The sequence below is a fragment of the Erpetoichthys calabaricus genome, chromosome 1 (assembly GCF_900747795.2).
Source record: "Erpetoichthys calabaricus chromosome 1, fErpCal1.3, whole genome shotgun sequence".
In the NCBI taxonomy this organism is placed as follows: domain Eukaryota; kingdom Metazoa; phylum Chordata; class Cladistia; order Polypteriformes; family Polypteridae; genus Erpetoichthys; species Erpetoichthys calabaricus.
In genome coordinates this window covers 226,902,927-226,919,878 of record NC_041394.2, presented here as the reverse complement: position 1 = coordinate 226,919,878, position 16,952 = coordinate 226,902,927, and positions in this window count along the sequence as shown.

Below are 16,952 nucleotides of genomic sequence, written 5' to 3'. Positions count from 1 at the left end.
TGAATACTGAATTTTCAGAGCTACATGTGAGAATCACCCTAAGAACTATGGAAGTAGAAGTGTAGAAGGGAAGAGTTTACTAAAATAATTTGCAGTTATTGATGGGATGCAGTAAGGACAAAGACAAAGAGGCAACATTGAAGGAATAGTTACAAATTAGAATGATCAAAGACTTGAGGATACACTTCCAAGAAGCTATTCTGTGTTCTTTAACTGGCATCTCCTACAAATTTAGGCATGCTGGAGCCATGCTTCCAAAAATCCAATATCAACCTTGGCCTTGCTTCTAAAATTTAGATAGTAAATTAGATAGAAAAAACTTAAATGTAAGTTACAGCAATTTCAGTAGTTGTTCAATACCTACTGAACGTCTCTGAGTACCTGTATTTGCTGTTAAAAATATTCTCATAAGCTGCCTGCTGAATGTGTCTTTCATTTTACTGAACTCACCTTTGCACCTGTCTGCTTTTCTTGCTGACTGCATTTCTTTCTTCATTCCTTTTTATTCTGACACCACTATCCTGAAAACTTGTTCAGATATTTCTTCTCCGAATGTGCTCTTTACCCTCTCATCCAGCTTGTATTTTGTGCAACTAATTTAAATAGGATACTATGTCTTTTCTTTCATTCTTTCCTTTCTGATAAACTTGCTTACTTGTGGTCTGTAAATGTCAAGAATACATATTAAATATTTAAATACTGTCCAACTGCTTCTGTTTAATTCAGCTTTTGTTTTTACTGTGCTGCACTTCTCCAGAGTCCAGCTTCAGATCCAAGTGTAGCTGGTTTGCTCCTGAGCAGATGAAAAAAACAGCAAAAACCTTCTTAAGGGAAAAAAAAAAGATTTGCCATATGGATTCTTAGTGGCAAACAAGAACAAAATTTTAGGAGTCAATGAAGAACAGTAATTAAACTTGCACCAGAAATTAGACAAATACAATTACATAAATTACACAAATATAACACATAGCTCTTGGCTCATCAGTACACAGTCAAAAGTCTTGTCAGCACATCCTCAGCAGTAGAACAAATAATCCAAATATTCACAATTATAAATTTGTAAATTTGTTTTTAGAAATAAGCAATTACTATTGCTGGTCTATAAATAAACTTTGACAGAAGTGTCTTCTGAGCATCCTACTACACTGTAAGGTTAAAGAGGGAAAGGCTGCCAATGCATGCGTCACCCCATTATCTCCTATCCCTATTTTTTAACTGGACAGAGCCTTCAAAATTGTCCATGGGCTTGCATTCTTGACACTCTATCTAAATGTTTATTTGGGGTACATGGGTATTGTTCCTACCTGCTATCTGTTATCCCATCCTCACATCCTGTGTACTATTACTGTCTCTGTAGAGTCTGCACATTCTTTACTTGCTGATGGATTCATTTTGGCTATTTTCCTATAGGAAAGTAACTTGAATTTAATTTGATTATAGGTCATTTTAAAAATAACTTTAAATCATTTAATACAATAACATTTATATCAATATGATTTAGTAAAATGTTATAATAATATTTTAATTATTTTATTTAGTCCTTACCCAGTTTATAGAATTTTAATTTTAAACCTATAAGATATGTTATTAAAATAAACATACAGATTTTATCTCAAAAAATTACAAAAGTGACACCATAAAAGACGAATGAGCTGGGGAATTCTGTCTTCAAACAAGTCATGCCTCCAGTGGATAGAATGCTTATTCACTCAGCTGTCATCTGCTGTTCACATGTTTACATCTTTCATTCTTTGATGGACCTTTGTGACTAATATTTCCATCCTGACAGGCAGCTTCCAGCCAGACTCCTCTTTTCAGACTGACAGAAAGTACTGGACCATCAAGACACTGTTTCTGCTGTCATGCACATCTGAAGTCAGGAAACATTCAACATGTCCAGCCTAAAGCTCTACTAGAGACTAAAAACAGCTCCAGGTTCTCAGATGAATGGCACAGAATATTTTGCAACCTGTTTGATTATACGTCATATTAAAATTCATTTTACTATTTGGATTTTATATTTTAAATTTATATTTGTAAAGTTTGGGTAGGTGAGTAGTTCCCTACAGTTCAAAAAATGATTACTGAGGATAGCAAAAGGAGGAAAATAAATTACACATCAAGCAGCATTTTGGAAGATTTTGCACACATTTTGATTCCACATTACCTCCTGACTCCAGAGTCATCTCCGAGAGGAAGGGACGGGAAGTCCCTTTAAGGGATAACTCAGGAGTACTTCTGGTGCTCAGATTGTTGAGGATTTTTCCAGTCAACCCAAGAGACAGGTGGTCAAAAAAAGCAAGTCTCAGTTTCTACTGTGAAGAAGAGACTTTGTCCAGTCAGTATTTCAAGGTGCTATTTTGTTCTTTAAGGAATGGCTTTCTTACTGCCACTCGCCCTGTCAGACCTGCAGCACAAAGTCTCCTCTTCGCAGTAGAAACTGAGACTTGCTTTTTCAACCATTGTTCTTGAAGCTGTTGTGCTGTGAGGCGCCTATTACGCAGGCTGGTGACCCTCAAAAATGTCTTCTGATTGGGTTGTGACTTTGGTTCTGCCAGATCTCTTCATATCAGAATTTCTTCAGTTTCCAAATGCCTTTTGATTGTGTAGGATGCCATACTCACTGAGACTTTGATGTTTTTTACAATTTTTCTAAATGATAGGCATGCACTTCTAAAGGTAATAATGATCTGTCTCGTTTCATTTGTTAATTGCTGTTTTCTTGCCATTATCACTGGAATAATGTTCAAGTAGTACTTCAGAGGATGTAGTAACATAGTCTGTTCCAACTCTCCTTTAAGACACAGGGTTTTTAAGTAATCAGCAGGATTTGGGACACCTGTGCAAACTGTTTTCTTCAACTTGCAAGGCTTAATTTACTTTAATTGCTGCAGAATATATGTAGATTGTAACCTATTAGTTATTCACTGAAGAAGGTCAATTTGTAATATTCTGGAATTTCCCTTTTTTTAGTTTTTGCTAACCTAAACTTTAAATTTAAACCTCTGACTGTTTACTGCTTACCTTTTTGCCATTTTAGGTCATTCATTGCATTTCACCTGATTAAATTTGAAGAAAAACTGGAAAACCTGAGGTGTTCTAAAACTTTTGCCCAGTAGTGTGTACATACTGTATATATTGTGAGACACCGGCACCCCCAACTGCAATGTTAAAAAAATGACGTTAAAACAGGTAAGAGTTGGTTGTCTAGTAACAGGTTAGCTACAAATTTGTAGGCTCACTGTGTAACGTGTCTGTCGCCCGATGGTTGATGGGGGGAACAATTAAAACCAGCTGCTGACCTGACCTTGCTCTCACTTTCTGTTTTTTCTCTAAGTAAGGCTTTCTTTTAATCTGAGGAAGGGAGCTAATGCAAGATTACGTCAATGTCACTGCTTACTGGCTGAAGTGACAGGTCCCATTTGAAAATGCTTTCGATTGTTTGCTGACTTCACAACAATAAAGCTGACTCTTTTGGAAACATGGACTCACCTCCTTCTTTCTTTTGCAAGTCTGTAACTCACACATCACAAGTGGTACCAGAAATGAGGACTTGCACAGATGGATCCCTGACAGCCACAGTACAAGGTGCAAGCAGAGGTTATGGTCTCTTGCTGTCCCAGGGGTGTTCTTGAGAAGATAGCTCCTTTTGATGACCCTTAGTGTTTTCTGTTTTGTTTTGAATGAACGCCTTCATTGATGCTCTGGTACAGACAAGACTGGGCTGCCATCCTGACCCCCTTTTTGATGACGGATGCTCTGCAGGTTATGCAAAATTTCCTTTTTTAGAAATTTGACAATTATGATATTCTGAAACATTAAGTTCTTCTTTGTACTAGTAAGAGCTCCTTGGCTAGGGGTTGCAAGATCTGGCTGTGGCAAATTATTCCTGATCATCCTATCCAGGGACAAGTGCAGGACTTAATTGACCTTATCCAAAACTGGTTCCGTGGAGACACCTTCAAGTGCATTGTAGAAAAGCCCACTATTGATGCCATGTTGTCTGAGAGAAGCAATGACCTCTGTGATGAAACATTCCAAAGCGATGTCAAAAATCTGATGGATTTGACCTGGAGACTTGAAGGGGCTCAAGCCATTTGGAGGAAGAGGGGCTACCCTAGTCTGGTTCCTACTCCTGTACAACCATCACATCCCTATGCCACTGAGGAGGTCCCTCTGGCAAGTGCTCCGCGTAGAAGACGCCATTGAGGAAATTTTGCAGCTGTGACCAACCGCTGGTGCTTTTGCTGTGACAAGTTTGGACATCTGGTTAGGGAGTGTTGCCTCCCACCTGCTCAGTTCCTGAAGATCAGCTTGGCTGAGATTTGTTGTTCTCAGGCCAATTTCTTTGAAAAGGATAACTTTAAGATCTCAGTTGGCTTAGCTGGGCACAAGGTCCCAGCCCTGCTGGACTCTGGTAGTGACCTCTGTGTCATACGATGCAACTTGCTCTGGCATATACCCAGCACAAGCCTGGAGCGTATAAACATTTGCTGTGTTCATGGGGATGTGAAGGAGTATGAGACTGTACTACTCCTGCTGAAATATAAGGGGAGGAACTTCCAAGTTTGGACTGCAGTGTCGGGCTCTTCCCCTTGGCCTCTCTTAGTTGGGTAGTGGAATGCCCTATTCCTGCGGGTCTTGGCTACCTGCAAAGCACCTCTTTCTTTAATGGAAAGAGAGGGACTCGCCACTTACAGGGTGGGTCATGAAGCTGGCTTGGAGATTGTTGCTGCAACAGTTGCTTAGTGAAAAGAGCAGTATTACCTGTATACATGGGGAGACGTGGAAAAATGGCACAGCGGCCTGTGTCATTAGTGTCGGGAACATCCTCTGCACCTTTCTGATGGCCATCATGCCTGATCCACAGTTTCCTGTGATAATGGGTCGCGACTGGTCTAAAATGAAAAACGGTAGCCACTCAGCCGCTGACAACGTTGGGCTTAATCACGGACGGTGACAAACTGCCCCAGGCTGCCTCAATGCGTGTTTATTGCTGACAACTAAAAGTAACGTAGTGGTCCAGGCTGATGTGGCCTCTGGCGCGATGCCCTTGATGTCGTCATCAGATGGCAACGCGGCATCACATTCTAAGACCACGCCTCTTAAGGTCAGCCCCAACCCAATTTAGATTAATGCCAGGCTCCTTTAAATGGGAGTAATGGAATAACAAGTTTTTGAAAAATGCTATCATTTCCGTTAATAGCCAACCCATGAAGCATCCCATGCCACAGGGGCCGCACTTTGTTATTAACAATGACCTCCTCTGTCGGGTGGCAGAACATGGGTGGCAGTCCCTACTCCTAGTCCCACAGACCTTCCGGCGGGAGGTTTGCGAGCTACTGCACACCCAACTCCTGGGTGCCAATCTGGGGACCGAGAAAACCTTGGAGTGCATTAAGCTTTGTTTCTGTTGGCCCTGGATCAATGAGGGTCGCTGTTTTTGTAGCTCACGCCCTGGGTGTCAACTGCGACAAATTCCCAGATAGGACCAAGCTCCTCTTGTTCTCCTTCCCTTAATCAACATCCCCTTTGAACGTGTTGGGGTCGACCTGGTGGGATCCCAAGAACAGTCAGCAGGAGGACACAAATATATTCTGGTCCTTGTCAACTATGCCACCTGGCCTCAGCCAATTCTAAAACAACTTGAGAACTTGAGTCGATATCCCCAAAGAGGTCCTAACCAACCAGGGGACACCTTTTACTTCGGAAATGGAAGTTCAAGGAGGTTGTGAAGTTACTGATAATAAAGCGTCTATAAACCATCCCCAAACCGATGGCTTAGTGGAAAGGTTTAACCATACTCTCAAGTAGATGCTGCACAAGGTGGGCAGCGAGGACAGAATAGGCTGGGATCAGTTGCTTCCCTTCGTATTGCTTGCCTACAGAGAGGTCCTACAAGCCGCCACAGGCTTCTCCCCGTTTGAGTTATTATACCAATGTCAGCCCCGTGGAATATTGGACATCATTAAGGAATTTCTGGGAGGAAGAGGCCCTCCAATCCTCAAATATATTGGAAAATATTGCACAATTATGTGATAGATTAGAGAAAATCAGGTCAGTACTAAAAGAACACATGGAGAAAGCTCAATCAGCACAGGCCTGTTGCTACGGGTCATAGAGCAAAAGGGCTTGGTTGACTATCTGGTAATGTAACCGAATCATTGACCGGACGAACAGATCTATCATGTAAATCTGCTGAAACCGTGAAAGGAAAGATGTCCCGATCCCTCCTCCGGATAGCACCGTTCCCTTTTCATCCAGAAAACTGACCTCAATTTCGGCTTAAGTTTAACATCCCAACAATGGCGGGAGCTTGAATTAGCTATCCTGTCAGTCCCAAAAGTGGTAAGTGAGATATCTGGCTGGACCTCTCTGGTTGAGCACGACATTATGACGAAACCCAGGGTGATAATCAGGGAACGCCCTTACCACCTTCCTGAGTCCAAATGAACGGAGGTTGAATTGGCGATCAGGTGTATGCTGGACCTTGGAGTAAGTGAGGAGCATCACAGCCCATGGTTCAGTTCTATTGTACTGGTCCCTACGCCGGATGAAAATTGGCACTTCTGCAACGACTTCCGACGGCTTAATCAGGTCTCCCAGTTTGTTGCATACCCAGTGCCATGAGTGGATGACCTCCTCAAACAGCTAGGGAAGACACAATACTTTACCACCGTTGATATGACTAAAGGGTACTGGCAAATTCCTTTAACAGAATCTGCAAAAGTAAGGACCGCATTTGGCACCCCTAGTGGACACTACCAGTATCGTGTCCTCCCATTCGGCTTTCATGGGGCTCCTGCAACCTCCCAACATCTGGTGGACAAAGTGTTAAGGCCCCACAATGCCTTTAATGCTGCCTACCTGGATGACATTGTCATCTATTCCAGCAAATGGGAAAAACACCTACTGTACGTCAAGGTGGTACTCCAAACACTGGCAGAGGCCAGCCTACAGATTAATCTTAAGAAATGTTTTTTTGGGTTCACTGAAACCAAGTATTTAGGCTACCTAGTAGGCAGGGATACTGTCAGACCTCAGTGTTCAAAAATCCATACCATACTAAACTGGCCCTGTTGGAAAACAAAATGGCAAGTTCAAGCATTTATGGGTCTAGCGAGCTACTACTGCTGGTTTGTACCTCGCTTCTCCAAGAGGGCTGCAACTTTGAAAACCTGACAAAGAAGCGAGCCCCTAATCAAGTGAAATGGGATGATAAAACGGAAACTGCATTTCGTGACTTAAAGAGGCCCTTATGTCAGCACCTGTCCTAAGGGCACCAGATATTTCCTTGCCTTTTATTCTCTAGACGGATGCTTCGGACACAGGACTTGGAGCTGTGTTGAGCCAAAGCATTGACAGTGCTGAACATCCCATCATGTTCCTGAGCCAGAAACTACTGGATCGGGAAACCAGGTGCACTGTGGTCGATAGGGAAGCCTTTGCTATCAAATGGGCAGTGACACAACTGAGGTACTATCTGCTGGGATGGAAGTTCACCCTCATTACAGACCGTGCTGCTACCCTGTGGATGGCCCTCCACAGGGAGACAAACCCCTGGGTCACCACGTGGTTATTAGACCTTCAGCCCTACCGCTTCACTGTAGTTTATTGTGAGGGCTCTATCCAGGCCAATGTGGATGCCCTCGCCTGAGTTCACAACCTCTTGGGGAGGCAGTCTAAGGGCTTAACTGGGAGTAAGATACCGAGCCAGGGGTTGATGAACAGCACTAACATCTTTTTTCCCCTCTTCCATAGACCACCAAAAGGAAAAACCAGTTAAGACTCCACACACTTCCACCTCTTCATCACGCCCTCCTGCAGACCTCATTTCTGTTTAAGATCCCACCCCTTCCTGTTTTCCTCCTGTAGAAACCCAAGCTTTCATTCTGTTAGCCAGTTAGATTTTGGCTCTGTCTTATATGGTTACTCTATTGTTTGTTGAAGTTGCTATCACAGTATACGGGGTGGATTCCCCAACCCTTTACAGTTGTTCTCTTGTCTATTTTTTCACAAGTTATATAGTCACACACATGGACATGGGAGACAGCTTAAGGGCTTTGATGATGGCAATTACTTGCCAGACCAGTGATAGGCACTATGTTCTAATGGTTTCTCTTCTCTTCCCTCTGCAGAACCGAAGACTGACAACCACACTATCACTGCCATCACTTCCATTGTCCATCCACCTGTACCTGGAGCAATGGTAGAGAGAAGTTGTGAAGATACAAATTCTGTGTTTCTGTGGAAAGATCAAATCAATGGCATATCACATAAGTGCTAAATAACACTAAAACCAAAATAATTCTTTAGTACCTCTGTATTTAACTCACCAGTCTGTCATGTAGCTTACAGTGCTGACTGCCCTAAAATAATGACAAAGTTCTACATAATATAAGAGTAATGATTACCCCTACCCATTATTTCAGTTTCCCAAATCTTTGTTAATGTAGGCAAAAATTTTTTAACATTCCAGGAGCAAAGGTGAAAGTAGAGTAGTGTTTTCCAACCTTTTTTCTGTGTGGTGGCACACTTCTTGTAACTCATAATATCCCAAGTCACCCCACAATTCTACCAAAAACATTAAATCTCTTAGAGGACAGCATAAAAGTAGCTTGGAGATTGATGTTCGCAGATATACAGTAGCACTTAGTGAGCTATGTATTAATTTTATAATTACATGTTTTAATATTAGATGCAATTGATTGTGATTAATTATATACATTTAGTCGGATGTTGAAACCTGAAAAATCAATCATGAAATCAGTCCCTGACTTATACGCCCGTTCAAAAATACGACACTTAATTTTTTTTTCTTACATCTTGTTGCTTCCTCCAATCTCAAACCAGTTTCTCACACATTGAATTTTGTTGCAGCAGCGCAGTTACCAATTTCTTTCACCACTTTAATGAGTTTTGATTTAAAACCAGTGTAAAAAAGCTGCTATATAGGCGCCTGACCCAGCACAGAAGGACACAGAGGCATGTATAAAACAAGGACTTTTTATTTTTCTTCTTCACCCGTGGGCGCACATTTTCCCCGTGACCCATAGGCAATACACAGTCCCAAAAGCACTCTTTTCCACACAACAATCTTTTCTTCTCTCCCACCACTCCTCCGCAAGCATAGTCCTCCTCCTCCCGACCATGGCTCTCTGAGTGGTGGTGGCTGGCCCTTTTTATAACCCACCCGGAAGCATTCCAGGTGCTTGACCACCTGGTTCTAATTGCACTTCCGGGTGGAGCTGAAGATTCGGCCAGCCGGGCTGCAGACTCCATGCAGTTCCCCCTAGCGGCCATCCGAGCCCCCAACCAGGCTGTGGAGGACTCTATCTCCCCCGGAGCCATGCGCTAGGCTGGGGGATCACCGTCCGCCAGGGAGGCTGCCACCAAGTGTCCCGGGGGAGGTATTGAGCTGCCCATGGTGGCTCCCCCGGAGCAGGTGCAGCAGGGGCGTCCCTGCCGGGCATGGGACCTGGCTGTCCTTCACACCAGCTTCATATTTTCTTCCGATCAATTGTAGATAAGGGATGCTCTTACGATAAAGATGTATGAGTGTGTGAGATAGAAAAAAACACAAAACAGTGCAAATGCCACTTCAGAATAGTTTGAGTATTACCGTGTGGTCATGTAGGCACAATACATAGAAAAAAAAGGCAGTGTGCTCCGTGGTTACTCTCTCATGTGGGCGTTAGCATATCATAATCCCTTGGACCAATAGCGTGAGTTTTCTGCATTCGACTTATACGACCGACATTATAAAATACCAGAAATTATGCAGTAAAATCAAGCCCCGACTTATGTATGTGAGTAATCAATTCCCAACCCTAATACACTGTACATATTTTAAATATACATATATACAGTATTGTAGGAGGCGCACAAGATGGACGAGTGGTCTGGCCAGGAGGCACCAAATAAATAGACAGGTGTCCCAGCTGGACATGGACTTTATACCTTCCCTGGCCACAACAGAACAAGACAGGGAAGGAATGTCCTGGGGGATGTTTATTCCCTCTAGGTGCTAGATGGCAGCAGCTCTCCGTATCAGCGCCCATTCAGGAACCAGCAGGGAATGCTTGGAGTTGTAGTCTGCCAGCACAGCCCTGCTGGGGTCCATGGGTGCCACAAGGGGGCGCTGCAGGGAGGTGTGCTCCATGCAACCTGGAAGTGCTTCCATCAGGCAGTGGCCCTGGTACTGGAAGTTCTCCCAGGTCCTTAATTAAAGGGACCGCACTCGCGAGTCACAGCTGGGAGGACATGGAGCAACACTCAACTGGAGGAAGGCAGTGTGGTGGAGAAAAATAAGAGAGTATTTTGAGAACAGAGAATCTGTTATTTGTGCTTGTGTTTTGCAACTTTGGTTAAACTTCCCATTATTTTGAACCTGGGACTCTTTGTGTGTTTGGGATTTGGGGCTCACTGATGGCCTGAATTCTATTACAATATATACACACACACACATACACACACATATATATATATATATATATATATATATATATATATATATATATATATATATATATATATGTATAGTGTCATGTATGGCTGGGGCTTTTGGCTCTTGCCTGGCCGGGACGCCTCCACTCTGGAAGGATACACTTGTAAGTGCTGCTGGAAGTGGAACAACAAGCACCTGGAGCACTTCTGGGTGCCTTATAAAAGGAGCCTGCAGCCATTACTCTGGGAACCAGAGTTTGGTGGGAGAAGACAAAGCTTACAAGGAGTAGTGGAGGAGAAAAGAGAGAGAAAGAAGAAGAGATTGGTATTGTGCTTTGTGCTGTGACTGTGCTGGTCTGTGGTGTGCTTGTGGGAAACGAGGGAAGGCGTTTCCCATGAGGAAAAATAAAAACCATGTCTGCCTTGAACTTGTGTTCTGTGTCTACATGTGTCCTGTGTATATATATTGTGACGTGTGAGTCACTGTCTTGCACCTTTATTAATCAACTTAAACAGGAACAGCAAGTGTATTTATTGAAGCAGGAGCTACCACTCCATTACACACAGGCACAGCAAACAAGCAGTGACTTCATTCTGCCTCAGCTCCCTCCTTCAGTTCAGGCACTGATAATTCGCCTCGTCAGGTTGGTCCCAGGGCTATGGATCCATGACCTGCAGAAAAGGGGACAAAGAGAAAGTGGGCCGGGGCATTGTCCAAATTAAAATACTCTGCAGATCGGCAATCGATGTATGGCTGACGGCACATTGCGTAGGAGCTGCAAACTCATTGTTGAAGCAGTGAGTCTTCTATGGCTGATGGATGCATTGCGTGGCGGGGCTGCAAACTGGTTGTTGAGGTGGGAAGCGTTGCATGGTGGACTCGTTGTTGAGGCAGTGAGCCTGCTGTTGTCTAGCGGGCACATCACAATATATACACACACACACATACAGTATATATATATATATATACTGTGGGTATACTGCCTTGTGCCCTGTGTTGGCTGGGATTGGCTCCAGCAGACCCCCGTGACCCTGTGTTCGGATTTAGCGGGTTGGAAAATGGTTGGATGGATATATATATATATATATGCAGCTGGAGATCCACGAAGGGAGAAAAAAATGAATCACGTATCAAAAAATAGTTTTTTTTTTTTTTTTTTTTTTATTCCTGAGCTTTCAACCCCTATCAGGGGTCTTCATCAGAGGATAATGCTTAGACTTACAAGAATCAAAGGCAATATATAGCAGCACATTCAGTTTGGGAAGGGTGGGGGCGGGGTGGAGGTGACTAAGTCAGTATGATCATGGGGGGGGGGGGGTTGTATAGTTTAATTATTGTGTACATGTCCTTCTTAAGTTGGCATATGCTGGATTTATGTCCAAGTGTCTGTTGATGGCGTTTTCATCTGATAGCCAAGACTCGGCCAACTCTCTGGCACTTTTAGTACTGGCCTTAAATTTTACTTTTACGTTGTCCCAGTTGAATGTGTGTCCTGTCGATTTAGTATGTGCATATATCAAAGATAGTGCGTCCTTTCTTCTGACGGCGTTGCGATGTTCCTGTACACGTGTTGAGATTCTTTTTGACGTTTGTCCTATGTATACCGCTGAGCAAGAATTGCATGGAATACTATAAACTGTGTTTCGGCTGTCGATTTCTTGTTTTTAGCATTAAACAGGACCATGCGCAGATTGTTCGTGGATTTATGTGCTATTCTGATGCCCCACTTGGTCAGGGTGCGTGCAGTGCCTTCATCCTCTGATGAAGACCCCTGATAGGGGTTGAAAGCTCAGGAATAAAAAAACTATTTTTTGATATGTGATTCGTTTTTTCTCCCTTCGTGGATCTCCAGCTGCAAATATGCAAACCGTATCACAGACCTTCTCTTCCATATTTATATATACATATATATATATATATATATATGTGTGTGTACATGATTCATTTCAAACATTTATGCAATTCATTCATTTTTAATTGATTTTCAGCTCTAACAGAAACAGTAATTAAACTGAAAAAATCAAAGTTCTAAAATGTAAATGTTGCTAATTGTGTAAACATCCTTCTAAAAAATAACTTAGAATTTGCAAGCAAATTTGATTGAAATCTTATTAATGATGGATTTATTGTCATCCATTCGCATTTGTTTATTCACTAGGTTGTTCAAAATGAATTTATTTGGTACCAGAATGGAATCATTCCAAAATTTTCATTCTTTCTATCTCTGGACTCACCCTCAGCACTGCTGTTTCAAAGAACAGAATTACTATTTGTGCCACCAAAATATCTGCTCCTAAGATTTATGGGTTCTCTGTGGGGCCAAGTAGAACTCATGTGTCTGGCAGGGGGCTGACTTTATTTCACAGGAGTATTTTTTAACATCTGGATTTCCTCTACTGTGACTGTCTTAAGGTTACACATAGTAGCTATCTAATCCTTCAGTGTCCCATGCTCTGCCCCTGGCAGTAGCTACACACCAAAGATATGATGGAAGTGGTGACTACCAGGGCTTCAACAGGGATTGGCTTGATCTCACAGTGGAGGCAGAGGCTATTCAGAGAAATCTGATGGTGAAAGTTGCCAGTGTCTGAATTATACAACACCTTTAGTAGTGGCTCTAAGCAAACTTGGGCCTTGTGGGTTTTTTGTGACACCACTGACATTTTGAGCTCTTTCTGGAGGCAGTCTGGTTTCTTTCTGGGAAATGCATCGTGTTCTCACTGTGACCTATAGGGGGCATTGCAGCACCCTGAACCCTAGACATAACAGCACAAACACAAGTTTTGGGTTCAAATGCAAGCTGTAATATAGTAAAGTACCTTACACAGTTTAAAGGCAATGGTACAGAAAGATCACAGTGCGGTACACACTACAGTTTGGACATCATGGTTCAGTACAACTTTGGTACAATGAGATTTAAACAAAAAAAAAATCAAAAGCATAAATCTAGGTTTCTTTTCATTTATTTTGAACAGACTGCAGTAAAAGTTTCCATCCACCAACCCCTGAGGTAGTCTAGTTGATAGCCTACAGGCTGTAGTATATTAAGCAATAAATGCATAACACACACTCTTGCATATATTTTTTATCTATGGCTGATAAAAAACAAAAGGCAAGTTACAAACTGAAACATCTCTTGTGTTATTAAAAGAAAACACCTTTACTATTAGAGAGAAATAGCATTGAAATAACAGGTACAGTCAGGCATCATTTTTCCAACTGTCAACTTTGGTTAATTCTTTATAAAAATAAGGAACCTTAAAAGTTTTCATGTATTATGTAGTGTAAACAGCAAACAAACACACACTGAACATACATATACATTTATATTTATATACATATATTCATTTATATACATATACAGTACATATACAAAAATTACAAAGTAAATAGCAAAAGTGAGCTGAGTAACAAAATTAAATACCTTTGCCTTTAAGAGCAACGAATACCTTTATGACAGATTACTGTATCAGTCCATTGTACACATCTGAATGGTGCTCAAGCTTCATTATACTTCTACGTTTTTCTTCAAAAAAATGAGTTTGTCCACATTGTCAGTAGTGAGGTAAGATCGATTGGCAGCAACTGTGTCACCAGCTGTCAAGAAAACCCCCTCAATGGGTACTGAGGTGGCAGATGCAGCCACTGTGCCAATAGCTTCTGTAATTTTTAGGCATCCAGAGGCTGCTTAAAAACAGCGGGGATCTGGTGATTGGAAAAACTGGGTGATACTGTTGAATATGCACTAGCATGTTTGATGTGTTTCTACACAATGTTGACACACCATTGTTGCCCAATCTACCAGTCACTCTCCATTGCTATCATAATTCACTGAGAACCCAAAATATTCCCACACAGCTGATTTAAAAGAGGCAGGCAGGTCTTCCAGCTCATCTGTGGGTTTACACTCGCCATAGTGTAACTGATTTTGTGCAACGCCAATCAGCTTCTGGCTAAACTTGCTAAAGGCTTAGAGTTTAAGGTTTCTGTGTAGAATTCACGCTTGTAAATTTGGTTACACATTACGTTAATCAATCTTCGCACATTCACAGCATATACTCTGTATGACTACATGTACTGAACTATGACACTCATACAGTGATGGTTTTGTACAAATACACTTACCATTACAGCCCAATTATACACGCAGAATTCACTCTTCTTTTTCTCTCCTTCCACTCCTCCATGCAAGCTTTGGTCACATTCTATACCCAACTCCAAATCGCCCGGGTGAGGCAGAGCGACTTCTTTAATCCGAAACCTGGGAGTACTTCTGGTGCTAGGTCATAGCAGGTTGGAAGCACTTCCAAGTCAAGTGGAAGTCCCCGAAAGAAGGGATTACAAATCTCCGTAGCACTCTGATGGTGGCATCAATGGAACCCAAAATAGCAACTCCATGGCACTACAGTTCCCAGCATGCCCTGCGGATGTCGATTTGGGTACCAAGGCCAAGGTAGGCTGCCACCTAGCGTACGGCTCCCTTCCCAATCACTCCATTATGTTGTCCTGCCAGCTAGGTAAGGGTCCTATTTTCACCCCTGCCGGGATGCCGACACCCTCCTGAAATTGTTGGCTTCTCATGCTAACCTCATGGCAAAGACAGAAAGTGTCCTGCCTTTTTTTCAGCTGGCCTTCTAGTCACGTAATGTACTGGAACCCATCCTCACCAGGATGTCAGCCCAGGTGTGCCATGCATGACAAAACCTAGTGCTGGCAGGGGTTGTGAGGTTCACCAGGTGGACACAAGGTGCCTTCAGCCCTCTCTGCTTCCAAAAGAGCTTTGCTTAAACATATAGGTACTGCCAGGTAGATGTGCTGTTGGACCTTCAGTGACTGTGGCTCTGGTGGGTCCAGCTTTATATAGACTCCCCTACAGCTGATGCTAAAGTTGTTCCGTTTGAATAATGGTCTGCCAGCTCAGACTGTTATCATTACTAGCTCTAACGAAGCTCATACTCATAGAGTTAAGCGCTGTTACAATATTATTAGGATTGTGTTTTTTATTGAAGAAACATGGCAAGATGTTTAAATATTAATATACTGTATGCTGTTGTTTTTCAGCTAGCTAGATTATTGTAATGCAGAAAACTGCTAAACTTGATGCAGCTTTTTTAAACTAAGGAAAGAAAATCTAAACACTCTTCATCTGTATTATACATTGGCAGCCTGTGTCTTTTGGTATTGATTTTAAAATACTCTGTCTATAAGGCTCTAAACAATATTGCACCTTCCTATATTTCAGAATGTTTCCACACCTCCCTAACTGTAATCTCAAATTTTCAAACATGACTCAATGTTCCTAGAGTGAAGCAAAAACGATCTGGTGAGGTGGCCTTTTATGCACCAAAACACTGGAATATTTTACCAATAGAGATACATCAGGTTAGTGCTGTTGATTTTTGAAGTTTAAGTTGAAGTTTACGGTCATGTGTGTTTAGTACAATGAAACAATGTATATTTAAAAACCAACATCTGTCTGTCTGTCTGCTTTTCACAAGAGAACTACTTAATGGATTTTAGATTAGTTTTTTTTTTCTATACAGTAATCCCTCGCTATATCGCGCTTCGACTTTCGCGGCTTCACTCTATTGCGGATTTTATATGTAAGCATATCTAAATATATAACGTGGATTTTTCGCTGCTTCGCGGGTTTCTGCGGACAATGGGTCTTTTTACTTCTGGTACATGCTTCCTCAGTTGGTTTGCCTAGTTGATTTCATACAAGAGATGCTATTGGCGGATGGCTGAGAAGCTACCCAATTAGAGCACGCAGTTAAGTTTCTGTGTGCTGCTGATTGGCTCAGCGACGGAGTGCTGTATTAACCAGGAAGTCTCAATTCACTCATTCAGCATTAACGTGCTCCTGCTGCTGCTTCAGGGGCCGTGTCCAAGAGCCAACAGAAGATGCAAATGATTGCAGAAAAGGTAAAGTTTTGGATATGTTGAAGGAAGGGAACAGCTACACCGCTGCAGTACACCATTACGGCATCAATGAGTCTTTTTATTTAAAAAGGAGGAAAAGCATATAAGAACTACGGCCGCAGTGTCCTTTAACTAGGGCGCAAAACGAGTTGCAAGTGGACGTGATAAGGCAGTAGTCTGGATGGAATCTGCTTTAGGGATTTGGATTGAAGAGTGCTGGAAGAAGAACAACGGCGGTGCTACACAGTCGCCTGAAGAGGCTCCTTTAGAAGAGCTGTAACGCTATCCTTTGTTGTGCAGTAAAATTAAACTCATCGTTATCGGACAAGTCGTCGTTTCATTGTTGGTGAGTAACCATAATTAATTATCTACGTACAGTACTTATTACATGTACATAGTTTAGTGTCACTGTACACACATTTTACTGTACACAATTTTTCTTGCATTGTACGTATTTATTGCTGGTGGCCTGTCTGTCGTAATGGCTGTAACATATGTGATATCGGAGACGCTTGATATCTTTAAAATAATATTTAGGTTTTACTGTATATAAACTGTGTTTACATACATAATTTCAACGAAT